This window comes from Polyodon spathula, chromosome 5 (genome assembly GCF_017654505.1).
Source record: "Polyodon spathula isolate WHYD16114869_AA chromosome 5, ASM1765450v1, whole genome shotgun sequence".
Taxonomy (NCBI): Eukaryota; Metazoa; Chordata; class Actinopteri; order Acipenseriformes; family Polyodontidae; genus Polyodon; species Polyodon spathula.
In genome coordinates, this window is record NC_054538.1 from 37,241,018 (window position 1) to 37,254,028 (window position 13,011).

The following is a 13,011-nucleotide window of genomic DNA, read 5'->3' on the forward strand; positions in this document are numbered from 1 at the left end:
CTGAGTGTTATCGGTATAGAAATTAAAACCCTTGTTATGTTTTCTGGATTACCTACCCAAGAGGGAGCGTGTAAATACTAAAAAGAAGAGGAGCTAGGACCGCACCCTGAGGAACCCCAGAGGTCGCTGCCAGAGAACCTGAATAATAGCCACACATTGTAACAAACTAGAGGAAAGATAAGATTTAAACAAGTCAAGCACTGTGCTGGAGACACTAATGTCGGATTTGAGGCGGTCAATCAATCTCCCATGGTGTACAGTATCAAAAGCAGCAGTGAAATTAAGCATTATAAGAAGAGACAATTTACCAGAGTCCATCTGTAACAGAAGATGGTTAGTGACCTTTAGCAGCTCTGTTTCCGTATTGGTTAAAGATCTAAATCCAGATTGAAATTGTTCAAAAAGATTGCTGTGTTTGAGCACTTTAGCTAGGTATGGCAGGTTGGAGATGGCCTTATAGTTATCAAGGATCTCAGGATCCCAAGGAAAACCAAGGGCAGCAGCGAGTCAAGGAAAACATAGGGCTAAAGGGTTAGTAATGCTAGTCAGGGTGGCATTATATACATTAACTGCAGTCACAGGGCAGGAGATGGGATCTACGAGTGGAGACAACTGGATGGCAGTAATAAAACAGGTTAATAATCTCTTCGGGTGGCAGTTGACAGTAAAAAACAGTCTGTGGAGGTAAAGGAAAAGCAAGGTTAAACGTAACCATACAGTGATCAGAGATTGCCATGTCAGTCACAGTAAGATTAGACTGCTCTAGACCACGACAGAAGACTAAATCCAAAATGCCACCAAGTAACTGTGTCGGAGAGGATACCATTTGAGTGAAGTGCCAAAAACCCCTTTGTGAGAGGTGCAGTAGAACACTCAATGTGAATGTTGAAATCACCCATAATGAGTTTTCTGTGTGCATGAAACCAAAAAGTGACCCAAACAAATCTGAAAACTCAGTGAGAAAACAAGGATTGTGTTTAGGTGAACGACATACAATAGCAAGGGTGAAGTTATAAACTGTGGTACAGTGTGCTTTGGAAGAGAGTGAATTGAAGCCACACCCCCTCCACACCCTGAGGAATGTGTTTTCTGTAGGAATGATAATCCAGCAGGTGTAGCTTTGCTAAGTGGAAAGATGTTCTCAGCTTGACCCAATTGTCTGTTAAACAAAGAAAGCTTAAGTGAGGACAGATCTGGTCACTGGAGCAGCCTCAACAGTAAAGTTTAAGACAGTAAATAAAAGATTACCTTAACTGTGTGTGTGGGTGTGTGTGTATATATATATATATATATATATATATATATATATATAGCCTGCAGTACCTCATGGTAGTAAAGTATATATTAAAATGAGTTTCATTCCTTGGCCACAATATTGTGTGCAAAATCTAAAAACAACTGTTTACCATTGAGCAGTATTTAAAGTTTTCAAGAATAATAAAATTCAACAGTTCCTACATTTTCACTCATAAAAAGTATTTATTTACTGATGGGCTTTACCGTCCATTGGATTCCCTTTTATCATCAACTTGATTCAAACTAATATTTTCTGTCATGTAAAGTTTCAGTGGATTCTACCTATTTACAAAATACATGTGTTGTAAAATTATGTGCTGTCTTTTGAGTGACAGTCTACAAGATTAGCTATATCTAGAAAAAAATATTTTGCAACAAAGGGCTGGCACTGGGGATTTGTTTGTGTATGTGTCTGCAGTGAACTATGGCAGGTTGCAAAACTAAGTGCGGTCTGCATCAGGCACTGTTCCCCTATACTGGACTATTGGTGCAATTTTGCACCAGCACTGACCCCCACCAAGCGTGGGAAAAGGCTCCTGGGGAAGATTATGTGCACCTTGCAGGAGCCAGGAGTAGTGGGGCTGATTGGCTGGAGTTGACCTACAATATTGCAATATTGTAAGGGTTGTGGGATATAAAAGCGACAGCCTCTGTGCTAGCCAGAGGTGGAGACTTGGATAAGTAACCTGTGTAACTTGTCTTGCTGAGAAGTATTGCTGACCTGCTTATCCTGTGCTTTTATGCAAAATAAAAGTGATTGCTGCTTTTGAAGAACTCCTGTTTCAGACTTCCATATATAAAGAAGTCAAATAAACATTTTAGTGAAAGCACACTAGGTGTGTCTAGGTTTTATAATTGCAGGCAGGCTACGTTTTAAATATATATATATATATAGATATATATATATATATATATATATATATATATATATATATATATAAGCGGAAACATATTATATATATATATTTAATATAGCGGAAACAGTTATAACTCCCCTTTCCCTGCTTGCCCAGTTTAGTACTTCAAAGCTCAGGTTTCTTGTTGATCTTGTCCTTAAGGCAATAGAGTGAAAAGCTGAGCTGGTTGAGTTGACAGAATATGTGGTTATAATGTCGCTGTATTAAATTTTATGTCCCACTGCTATGTTTGTATGGGCTTGTGATGGAGAGAAACGTTCTCCATCACTAATCCTCAGCCCTGACATTTTAAATATGAGCTGGGCTTTTATTTTAAGGCTTAAAACTGTTTTAGTTATAAATTCATATACCTCTGCCTGCTGTAAAGGAAATGTAGTGAGTAACTGTCACAAAGATGGCTGTAGTGGGTGATGTCAGAACAGAAACAGGAACCAACACAAAATAAACAGAGAGAGACGGAGATTGGTGAAGCTGTGCACTTGGTTGCGCTCAGCATTTAATAGGTAAACAGACAGCAAATAAAACGGTTGTAACAAAACACTGACACCAAAACGGGACACGGCAATTGCGGCCAAAATAACTAGACAAACAAAATGAGTAGACACTAACAAAACAGGCTGGACGAACACTACACAAAACAAGTATTGTGCCACTAAATTTAATTCAAGGCCAAAGTGTATTATGTTGTATCATTTTGCTTAGGATTCATACATAAAACTAATTACTGGCAACAGAAAGAAACAACACAGTTTAACTTATTAATAACTATTTATTTATTCAGAAAATACTTTTTTTTTTTTAACCAGCAGCTTAGATGGGGCTCCATTGTAACTTTTTTCCTTAGGAGTCAATGGCTCTTAGGCCAAAAAAAATTGGTTGCCAAATCCAATTGTTATGTGCCACTTCAGGAGCAAGTTGGTTGCTACCACTTAAAATATAACTTGTTAGGACACTAAAGTGATACAAAAACAGTAATTTATGTCAGTACTCACTTGTTTGTTGCCTCGTTCTGTTGAATAGATAATCTATGCAGTTGATGAGTGCAATTAACTCAGCATTTCTTGTTTGAGATATTTTGTTGTTGTTTTGCAAGGAATTGGTGACTGTGCCTTTAATTGTGTCCAGATGTATCGGAAATGGCATGTTGCCACTCGCATGCTCAGTAATACCATTATTTTTCATTGTCACTATCTGAAAGCTTTAATGAATGGCAGTTTTTCTACTGCAATCATGAAAACTGCAGTACATTTCATTTAATTTGCTAAATGTTTTTATTTTTCCAGGACTACACTTCCTAATTAGTCTTGTGTGGGTACTGACTGTGTGATTTTGCCAGTAGCTTGTATAGGTAGGCATCCCTGTACAGTGCTACCCGCAGTAACTGCGAACTGGTGGAACCATACCGAGGTCACCGACCCAACTCAGTACCATACCGTACCAAACTGGGACCGAGGTTATCGCACTGGTAATGCACCAGTACCGTACCGTACCCACCCGGGTCTAAAGTCACTGAATCGACCTGATACCATTCTGGTTCCAATCCCCTACCGACTGGTGCTTACATCCCCGGTCCAGTACCAAGCTGGTCTTGCACGGGTCTGTTGTTCATCTTTTTCCCACAGCTCTACACTGCCTGCCCCGTCTGCCCCTTTGGGGCCCCAGGGGGCTGTGGGCGCAGATTGGCAACAGGATGCTGTCCATCGCTGCCTCAAAGGAGGTGGGCAAACAGGAGCAGGCATTCCCATCTGAGGACGTGGAGTCATACAGCACATCCCCTGTGATTAAGCTCTCCATGTTGGCAGAACTTATACTGCTGATCAAGAGGGCCATTGCAGTTTTGCAAGTGCCCTGGCCTACAGAAGGAGAAACAAGGTAGTCCTTTGATAATGAGCCTACCACCTCTCCCGTGTTCCCCCCAGTGCAAACATATTTTCTTTTTGAGATCAATTCATCATGGAGTCACCCAGCTACATCTCCTGCTGTTTCCCAGTCGATGGACACTCTATATAGTTTGTATGATGCAGAGAAGCTGGGCCTAGCCCAATTACTGCTTTGGTACAGGGGCCTAATTTAGCATTCCTGTCCAAGGACGCTATTTGCCCCAGCAAGCCAGTGCCGGGTCTCAGAAATGATCCTTAAGCATGCCTTTTCAGTCACTATAATAGTATTCTGGTAGCTTACCAGTCCTATTTGCTGAGGTCCCTCTCTGACAGCCACAAGTTCTCACCACAACAGCTGGACAAGCTGTGTCTTGTTAATAGGTACCTGCTCCGTGTGTCAAAGCTCAACGGGCAGGCTGTAGGCAGGAACCTGGCTGTACTGGTAACTTCACATCTGGGTGCCCCTATTACACCAAGGCATATGTGTTGCTCAAAACACTCATGAAGCCTCCATTTGAGCCCATGCAGTCAGTTGAGCTGAAATATTTATTGCTCAAATGTCTGTTTGCTTGTTATCACCTCCGCAATGCGGGTAAGCGAGAAGCAGGCATTTTCAATTGTGAAAGCCTGCTTAATTTTTGCAAAAGGCAAGACAAAGGTTACGCTCCATATCAATCCTGCTATTTGCCGAAGACTATCGCAACATTTCATGTCAACCAGTATGTGGAATTTGAGGCTTTCCATCCACCCCTTTCCAGTCTGACAGGGAGCAACAGCTCCATACACTCTGCCCAGTACAGGCCCTGGTGTACGGAAAGTTTGAGGTAGTCTGAACAATTTTTTTGTCTGTTATTGGCAGAGTCCCGTGGTCAAGCCTGTCTAAGCAGAGGCTGTTCAAGTGGATAGAGCTATGAGCCATCTCCATCAATTTTTACCTACTTGTTACTGGGGTTCCAAATGGTAATGCACAAGGCACCTCGGCTTAGCCTCGTACCATTCAAGTCGTGCGGAAATCTTGCTCTTGCGACGGCTTCAGTATACTGACCCATTTGGTAATTGTTACATTTCGTACTTGAAAGGGAACGTTAAGTTATTATCATAACCCTGGTTCCCTGAAATAGAAATGTAACCATTAACTTTCAAGGAGTACTGTTATGTTTATAGCTTTATATTCTTGCTTATGATTTTTTATTTGTAATAAGTTATTAAGTTATGTGTAAAGGGTCTCTGATTGCACTTGGACTTTTGGACTTGGACTTTTGGCTGTGGACTTTAACAATAACAACATCTAGATGTTAGTATGGAATCATAAAAAAATCATACTTTCAGGGACTACCCACTATTAAGCTTACAGCTAAACAGATGGGGGCAATTTGGTAAGGAGTCCTTCTCCAGTTAGTTGATTAGCAGCAGTGAACTGCATCAGCTTGTTATTTGTCATATTAGGAAGGACCCCTGCTAATATGAAGGACTTTCATTTCAGTGGAGATATTTCACTAGGGAAACATGTATTGCGTGGTAAGAATTGATGTTTGGGGCTTAAGGGTTTTGATTCTGATCAAGGGATGGAATGCTGGGCAGATGTATACCAGAACAAGCTTGAGAAGAGCAGTGTTCTGTGGGACTGACACCTATGGGGGACTGACACCTATGAGAAACTGTGGCAAAGTGTTATTTACTGTGCAGGTGCAGTAATCCAATTAAACAAACATACAACAAAGTACAGGTGAAATGTTTTGTTTATTTATAATCCAATGGTCTTCTGAGCAACCAGTCAATAATAAAGAGCTTGTAATACACAGCAATGTGTATTGCACAGTAATGTTAAAAGGTTGCAGTTCCATAAATAATAAGCACAGTAGCAAACACAAACACAAAACATGGTCACAAGTCCAGAGTGAGTGCTGTAATGCTTGTGGTGAGGTGCAATTTATTACGTGCAACAATGGTGAATACGTAGTGCAGTGTTGTCCAGTTTTAGTGCTGGCTGTGGGCGACGGCTCCGGATTGAGTTTTTAGACAGACAGACAAAACAAACAAAACACTCATGTTTCTTTATAACAACAATACAGGTCCTTCCAGTTTCAGCATAACCATAGCAAGGAACATATTACGTCACTTTGTCCCCTATTTGTACTGTCACACATGACCCCTTGGTAAACGATTGCAGTTGCTCCTCCAATCCGCGGCTGCCACATAATTTCCCTTCCAGGTCGATAAGTTAGTGTACCGAAGCTCCCCCCCCTTTCTAGATGACCAACTTCCTTTTAACCCTGGGAATGAATTGCCAGGCCAGCCAGTCCAAAATACTCTGTTCCCATTACTTTGCGCCCTCACAGGTCGGGAGGGAGATTTACCATCAATAATCATTCTATTTCGGTCACAGGGACCTATGGCCCAGGAAAGGTGCAGGTAACCTAGAGTACACCTCTGGCTCAAGGGTGTTTTAGGTCTGTTTTTGTTTCCTCCTCTCAGCAATAAATTGTGCTAATAATGATTTGGAGTAAAGAGCTTTGAGCATCTGTATCCAAATTAGATTTCAGTAACTTTATCTTGGGTAACAGTATATATTGTAGAGACCTGTTGCTAATATTGCTGCTCACAGCTCTAGTAGTTTACATCCATCCTCACCTTATATTTGCAAAAGTCTATGTGCCGAAAAATAAAACTGTCAATATTACAAAACAAAGAACAACTTGGATTGTTAATTTAAGCAATTAAAATGTGCCCAAGGTATCTGGTACTAGTTACCAGTGTCTCGAAGTAACACATTACATGTAAAGCATTCCTGTAATCCTGTTAGATTTTTCTGTAACTTGTAACTGTAATGGTTCCTTTTTCAGAAAGATAACTAATGTTTTCGTTACAGTAAAAAAAGGACAACGGCTAACGCATAACACGGAAATCATAAAATACTTCAACAGTGCAAGGCAACCCTTAGATGCCACATTAACATGCTTTCTTATATCATTTTCTATACATATACTCTTGAAAGAACATTTCAAGCTGCAGCCTGACCAAACTGAAGAAAAAAAATCTCTGTAAAATGCAAACTGTTCAGGTAACTTGAGTGACGCAACTTTCATTTTTTTGGCAGGTTACAACGTGCTCACCTACATATTCTCAAAACAGATGAAATACTCACATATGCGTCACACTCGTTTGATCAATGAAGTCAAAATTCTATAGGGTGGGATATGTGAATGCTGACTGTAATATGTCCAGTATTCCCACCCCAGTAATAATTCCAATTATCATATCATTGAAACTAACCTATGCATTGAGTGGTTGTGTTTAAAATAATAAAATAAAACAAAATAGCACACAGTTTGTTCATACAGTATAAGAATAAGTTGACTATTCAAGTGAGATTGTCAATTTATCAGGTCTTAGCATCCAGCATCTGTCATGCTGTGGAGACTTTGCATATCCTATTCATTTCAATGGAACATATTTTTTTCCCCTCACTTTTGTAACACCTGCTCCCTTGCTGTCAGTCACACAAGCACTAAAACACACAGAGAGCGCTAACAGCTCTGAACAAGAAATATAGTTTACAAACACACATTATTTACAGAGTACTCCCATCCTTCCCCCGTCCATAATCAGGTCCATTCCCACATTGTCTCGCAAATCATTGGCCCCAGTGCAACATTGCCCCCCTCTTAAACACTTCCCGACCCGGGAAGAACTGACCTTACATCACCGGGCAATAGTCTGCATTCATATCACGGTCAGTCCTGCCCCTTTTCAAAGGAACGCCCTTCTCCCCTGCACTCACAACAAGAAAAAATGACTGAACACTGATTCTGTGATTTAACAGAAAGTGAAATACAAAACATACTACAAAAGAGAGATGTTCTAAACACTAAAATGGTTACTAAAACATCAGTGTCACTGTTTTATGACTCGACAATGTAAAGCAAAGTAAAATTTGACTGCCGGGATATAAACTGGATTATGCAGCAGTCGGCAAGCCACATGGAGAGCTGGACGCAAACAACTTTTATAACTACTGTATCCGGTATGAACTTCAAAAACATTTTCTATTTATTTATGTTATTTATTTATTTACTTATGCTGCATCAGCTAAATTTAAACAAAATATATAAAGTCGTATTTACTATCCAACCTTATTTTCTTGACTGGTTCATATATTAAATATGTACTGCAGACAGTACATCACTGAAGGGGGTAGGAGCAGGTCTGACATGACCAGTCAGGGATAGGAAGTGTTGGACCAATGAGTGAGGAATGGGGAGGGACTCTGGGGTGTGCAAAATGACAGAGTGAAGAGCAGGAGCTGTGGCGGGAGAGAGATGAATGAGATAGATATAAACAGATCGTAGAGACATTACAGGACATTAAAACCTGTAAGAGCACATTTAAGGTATGCAAGTATATTTGTAAAGATAAAATTGAAATCACAAATAGAGAAAAAAATACTCAATCTTAAAAAATCCCTCATGCAAAACCAGCAACCTTGTTTATGGTATATTTTGTCAGAAATGTAATAAAATGAAATATGTAGGAGAGACAGGTACAACATTATACAAACGCATACAGAATCACCTATCAAATATAAGAAATACAAACATGAATAACATGACTGACCTAAAATTTGCAGTATTAGATTTTTTTTTTTTTTTATTCGACAATGTACAATATAGATGACTAAAAGAAAATAAATGGACAAATAAACTCAGTACCATGATGCCTGAAGGTTTAAATAGAAATGAATAGTATATCATTACATCATCAACTACAGTATGTGGTGAATGAAATCAAAATCACATTAATAAATTTAAATAGAAATAAATGAGTAGATGCCATGACATCCAAAGCCTAGCTTTAGCTTCTCTAGACCCGGCATCAATTCTGTATCCTTTTTTATAGGTTTTATATTTTTGCAATGTTTTGAGTTTTTTAGCATTTTTCAATGTTTAATTTTTTTTTTCTTTGGTGAAGCAAGTTGGTCTCATTAAGGTCCCCCATACCTTTACTTTGACACTTGGAACACCAGCTGAATTGGTTCCAGATTTCTGTGCAGACTCTTTGGCCTGATGAGCCTGCAGTGCAGTGCTAGAGTCAAGAGACTCTAGAATTTTTATTATTTTCTCCCAATTTATAATGCCCAATTATTTTTAGGCTCAGCTCACCGCTACCACCCCTGCGCTGACTTGGGAGGACGAAGACAAACACATGCTGTCCTCTGAAGCATGTGCTGTTAGCCGCCCGCTTCTTTACACACTGCAGGCTCACCATACAGCCACAGAGAGCTACAGCGTTGGAGGACAACGCAGCTCTGGGCAGCTTACAGGCAAGCCCACAGTCGCCTGTCCAGACCAAAGGGGTCGCTGGTGTGCGATGAGCTGCGGACACCCTGACCACCCTGGGTGGGGGGGGGGGGGGGGGGGGGGGGGGGGGGTGGGAATAGGCTGTGTCTTCGAACTGGTGACGTCCAGGCTGTAGGGTGCATCCTGCACTCTTTACCAGATGCGCCACTCGGGATCCCCCTTGATGTGATTTCTAACATGATTTTCAGCTATGCACCACAAATTAACATTGACAGTTATTTAAATTAAATAACAGTTAGGGCACTATGCCAGAATTTTGTTATTTCAGTTTTTACAGTTTTAAAAAATGTAATTAGGTTGATTTAAATTAACTTATGTACACCACATGCGCAGCGAACAACACAGTACAGGCATCTACTTTTTCCATTCAGTTTGAATTCGTGTGTTGGAGTAAGAGTCATTTTCTATTGAATTGTATTAAAAAAAAAAAAATTATATTGTTAACTTAAAAAAAAAAAATATATATATATATATATATATATATATATATATATATATATATATATATATATATATATATATATATATAGTTTCCATTCCAACAAAACAAATTATTGTATTTTGTTTCTCTGTATTAGTCATCAGTCATTACGGTAAAACAAAAAATAATACCTACAACAACAAGAAACTAACTGACTTACTTGCAATTTTAAAGCTACTTTTTAATTTCTAAGCTTTGTAGCTGAGGGCTTTTCATTTGTAAATGTCCTTTTTGACATTCCGAACGGCTGTTACTGTATTAATGAGGTAACTGCTTACAGTGGGAACAAAACACAATATGTTGCGTCTCATTTTAAATTACCACAGCAACAACCAGCAACGTCTTTTTTTTTTTTTTTTTTAGCAGCCTGTCCTATACTCAGCTATACATGACAATTAAAGTTTCACATTTTCCCTTCAAAATAAGTAATCCCAGATGTAATGGCCTACTGTCAAATCAAATGACATGTTCTTATTACAGTAGCAAATTACATTTTTGTTATGGTTTCCCTTCAGATTTTATCTTGAGTTTTTCAATATAATCTTACATGGCAAATCAAGTCTTAATCAGCCAATCAACTGCATTACCCTGCATTTGACATTTGACCCCTTCAAAAGACCAAAATAAAACAATAACATACAGTGTGTTTCTTACCACTGATGTGATGCAAAACAAAACAAAGCAATTTCAATCCTCACTCATACATTAACTACACATGATACAACTGCATACAGAAGCACTTTAGAAGGGGAGGGAGGATGTGGGTTGCTCCTCCAATTAAGACCCGTGCTCAGATCATGTGATCTGCCACCGCTAGCACTTTGTTTAATGGGAGAAGGGAGAGCATGTATCTCTCAGGAGCCAGAATTGCTGTTAATTTAGGAATGTTGAATCTAGAGTTTAGGTTAAAATATTGTTTTTCTTAAATTGTAGCCAATAATTTTATTTTATTGAACATTACTATATTATATTTAGGGCTTCTGATGTTAGGTTTTAACTGATAAAACCTGATAAAACACCCCCTGATACAAAATTAAATCAGTGGATAAACAATAAACACTGAAAAAAACTGGAAATGGTTAATCAATTCACGTTGACTTTACCCCTTTCCCATTAAAAAATCAAACCTACTACAAAAATAATAATAAATACATTTCATAGTGCTGCTATCATTGATTCGTTCTGAATAATTTAAACCCGCCCCAACTACTAAGTGACAGCACATTCCTACATTTCTATTGGAGAATTGCGAGATTTAAAACGAGATTACAATCAGGATGGAGGCTTGTTAGCGGGATTTAAAGCTGTATTACAGTTAAAATACGGAGGATTTAAAACAGAGTTGTGGCAAAATGTACAATAATGCCTACACACAAAAACCCCAGAAGAATGTGCCCATGTCTATAACGATTTCGTTGGGGAAGACAGCAAAGGAAAGAAAGTACTTAAGTGTGCAAGTACTGTCGAGTTACTACTATAAATATTTTGACAGAAAAAAAAAAAAACTTTCCAGCATTTTGAAAAGTAAATGGTTTGTTTTTTTGAAAAAGTAACCAAAAACACAATTTTTACAGTAATCAAAAAAACAAGCCCATACAAAAAACGATCCTTTTACATAAAACTCGAAAATAGCTAAAACTAAGCACCGAAAAATAGAATTAATAAAACCCAAAAAACAAAAGCTCTAATTGATTTATTATTATTCTAATATATATAATATATATATATATATAATATATATATAGATATAATATATATAGATATAATAATACACATATATATATAGTATATATATATATATATATCAGTGCTAGATGATATATCCTATATGTCATTTTTTCATCAATTTAATGTTCACTCTATTGAAATAAAAGATGAACGATTGTGCGAAATTTTGCCACTCCCCGCGCCACTTATGTGTGTCCTAGACTTTAATATGCTAATGATTTCCATAACACGCGTCTTAATAAGCGGCTTTCACATTAGTAAATATCAACTAATGTTACAGGATTGTGTTAACACATGTCTTATGGCTACTTTTAAGAACCTTTAGTAAATGAGGCCCAGTCTCATGCCAGCTTGTCTAAAGAATTTTGAAAATCACATGTTCTTAAACAAAAAGATTTCACACAACAAATTATTTTAAAAAATGTATGGTTTATAACATCCAATTTTATAACCTACTAATGCTATATATTAAATAAATAAACACATGTATTTGTTCAAATCTTTGGATTCAGTTGTTAAATTATATAACATATACCTTGTGCAAATTGCAGTATTTAACCCATAACTGGGGGGGGGGGAGTTAATGCAGTAAATACCGTATAATCGTAAATCTCGTAAAACTGCTCACTTCTAAATCTTTTGTAGTCATTTTTGTATTACTTTAGTATAAACACATGTTAATTTGGATTCATATGTTATTTGTTTCTGACTTTATGTGAAAGAAAAGACACACATTTGCCCGTTTTCCCATTGGAACTAGTGATATTTTGAAATATCACTGTCCTGGTCACAAAAGCAAAGTCTGTGGGTAATAATAGCCATTTTCTATACTTTTGAGGCATAAGCAATTAGGAAATAACACTTACTACCCAGGAACAAAAAATAAAAAAATTGTTACACAGTGTTATCAAAGAATTCTTTGGTCTTTGAGTAAAGGAATATAATCAAATTGCAAAATAAAACACCAAACAAGCACAGAATGAAACACAAAAGAGACAGATTCTTTGGTCTTTGGGTAAAGTAATATAATCAAATTGCAAAATGTGCATTGAGCAAATGCATAGTTCCTGAACAGATTTTAAGAACATAAGAAAGTTTACAAACAAGAGGAGGCCATTCATCTTGCTTGTATGGTTATTAGTACCTTATTGAACTAGATCAGGTTTTGTGCAGAATCTATGCATAATCTGCACAGTCTGGTGAAATTCTGCACGTTGTGAACGCAACCAGTGATATGTAACTCAAATTAAAGAGAGAGTTTGTTACGCTTACAATAAGTAAGAACCTTAACTGTAGTTATACAATAGCTGTTACAATTATAAATTACTACACAACCTAACCAGCAATGGTAG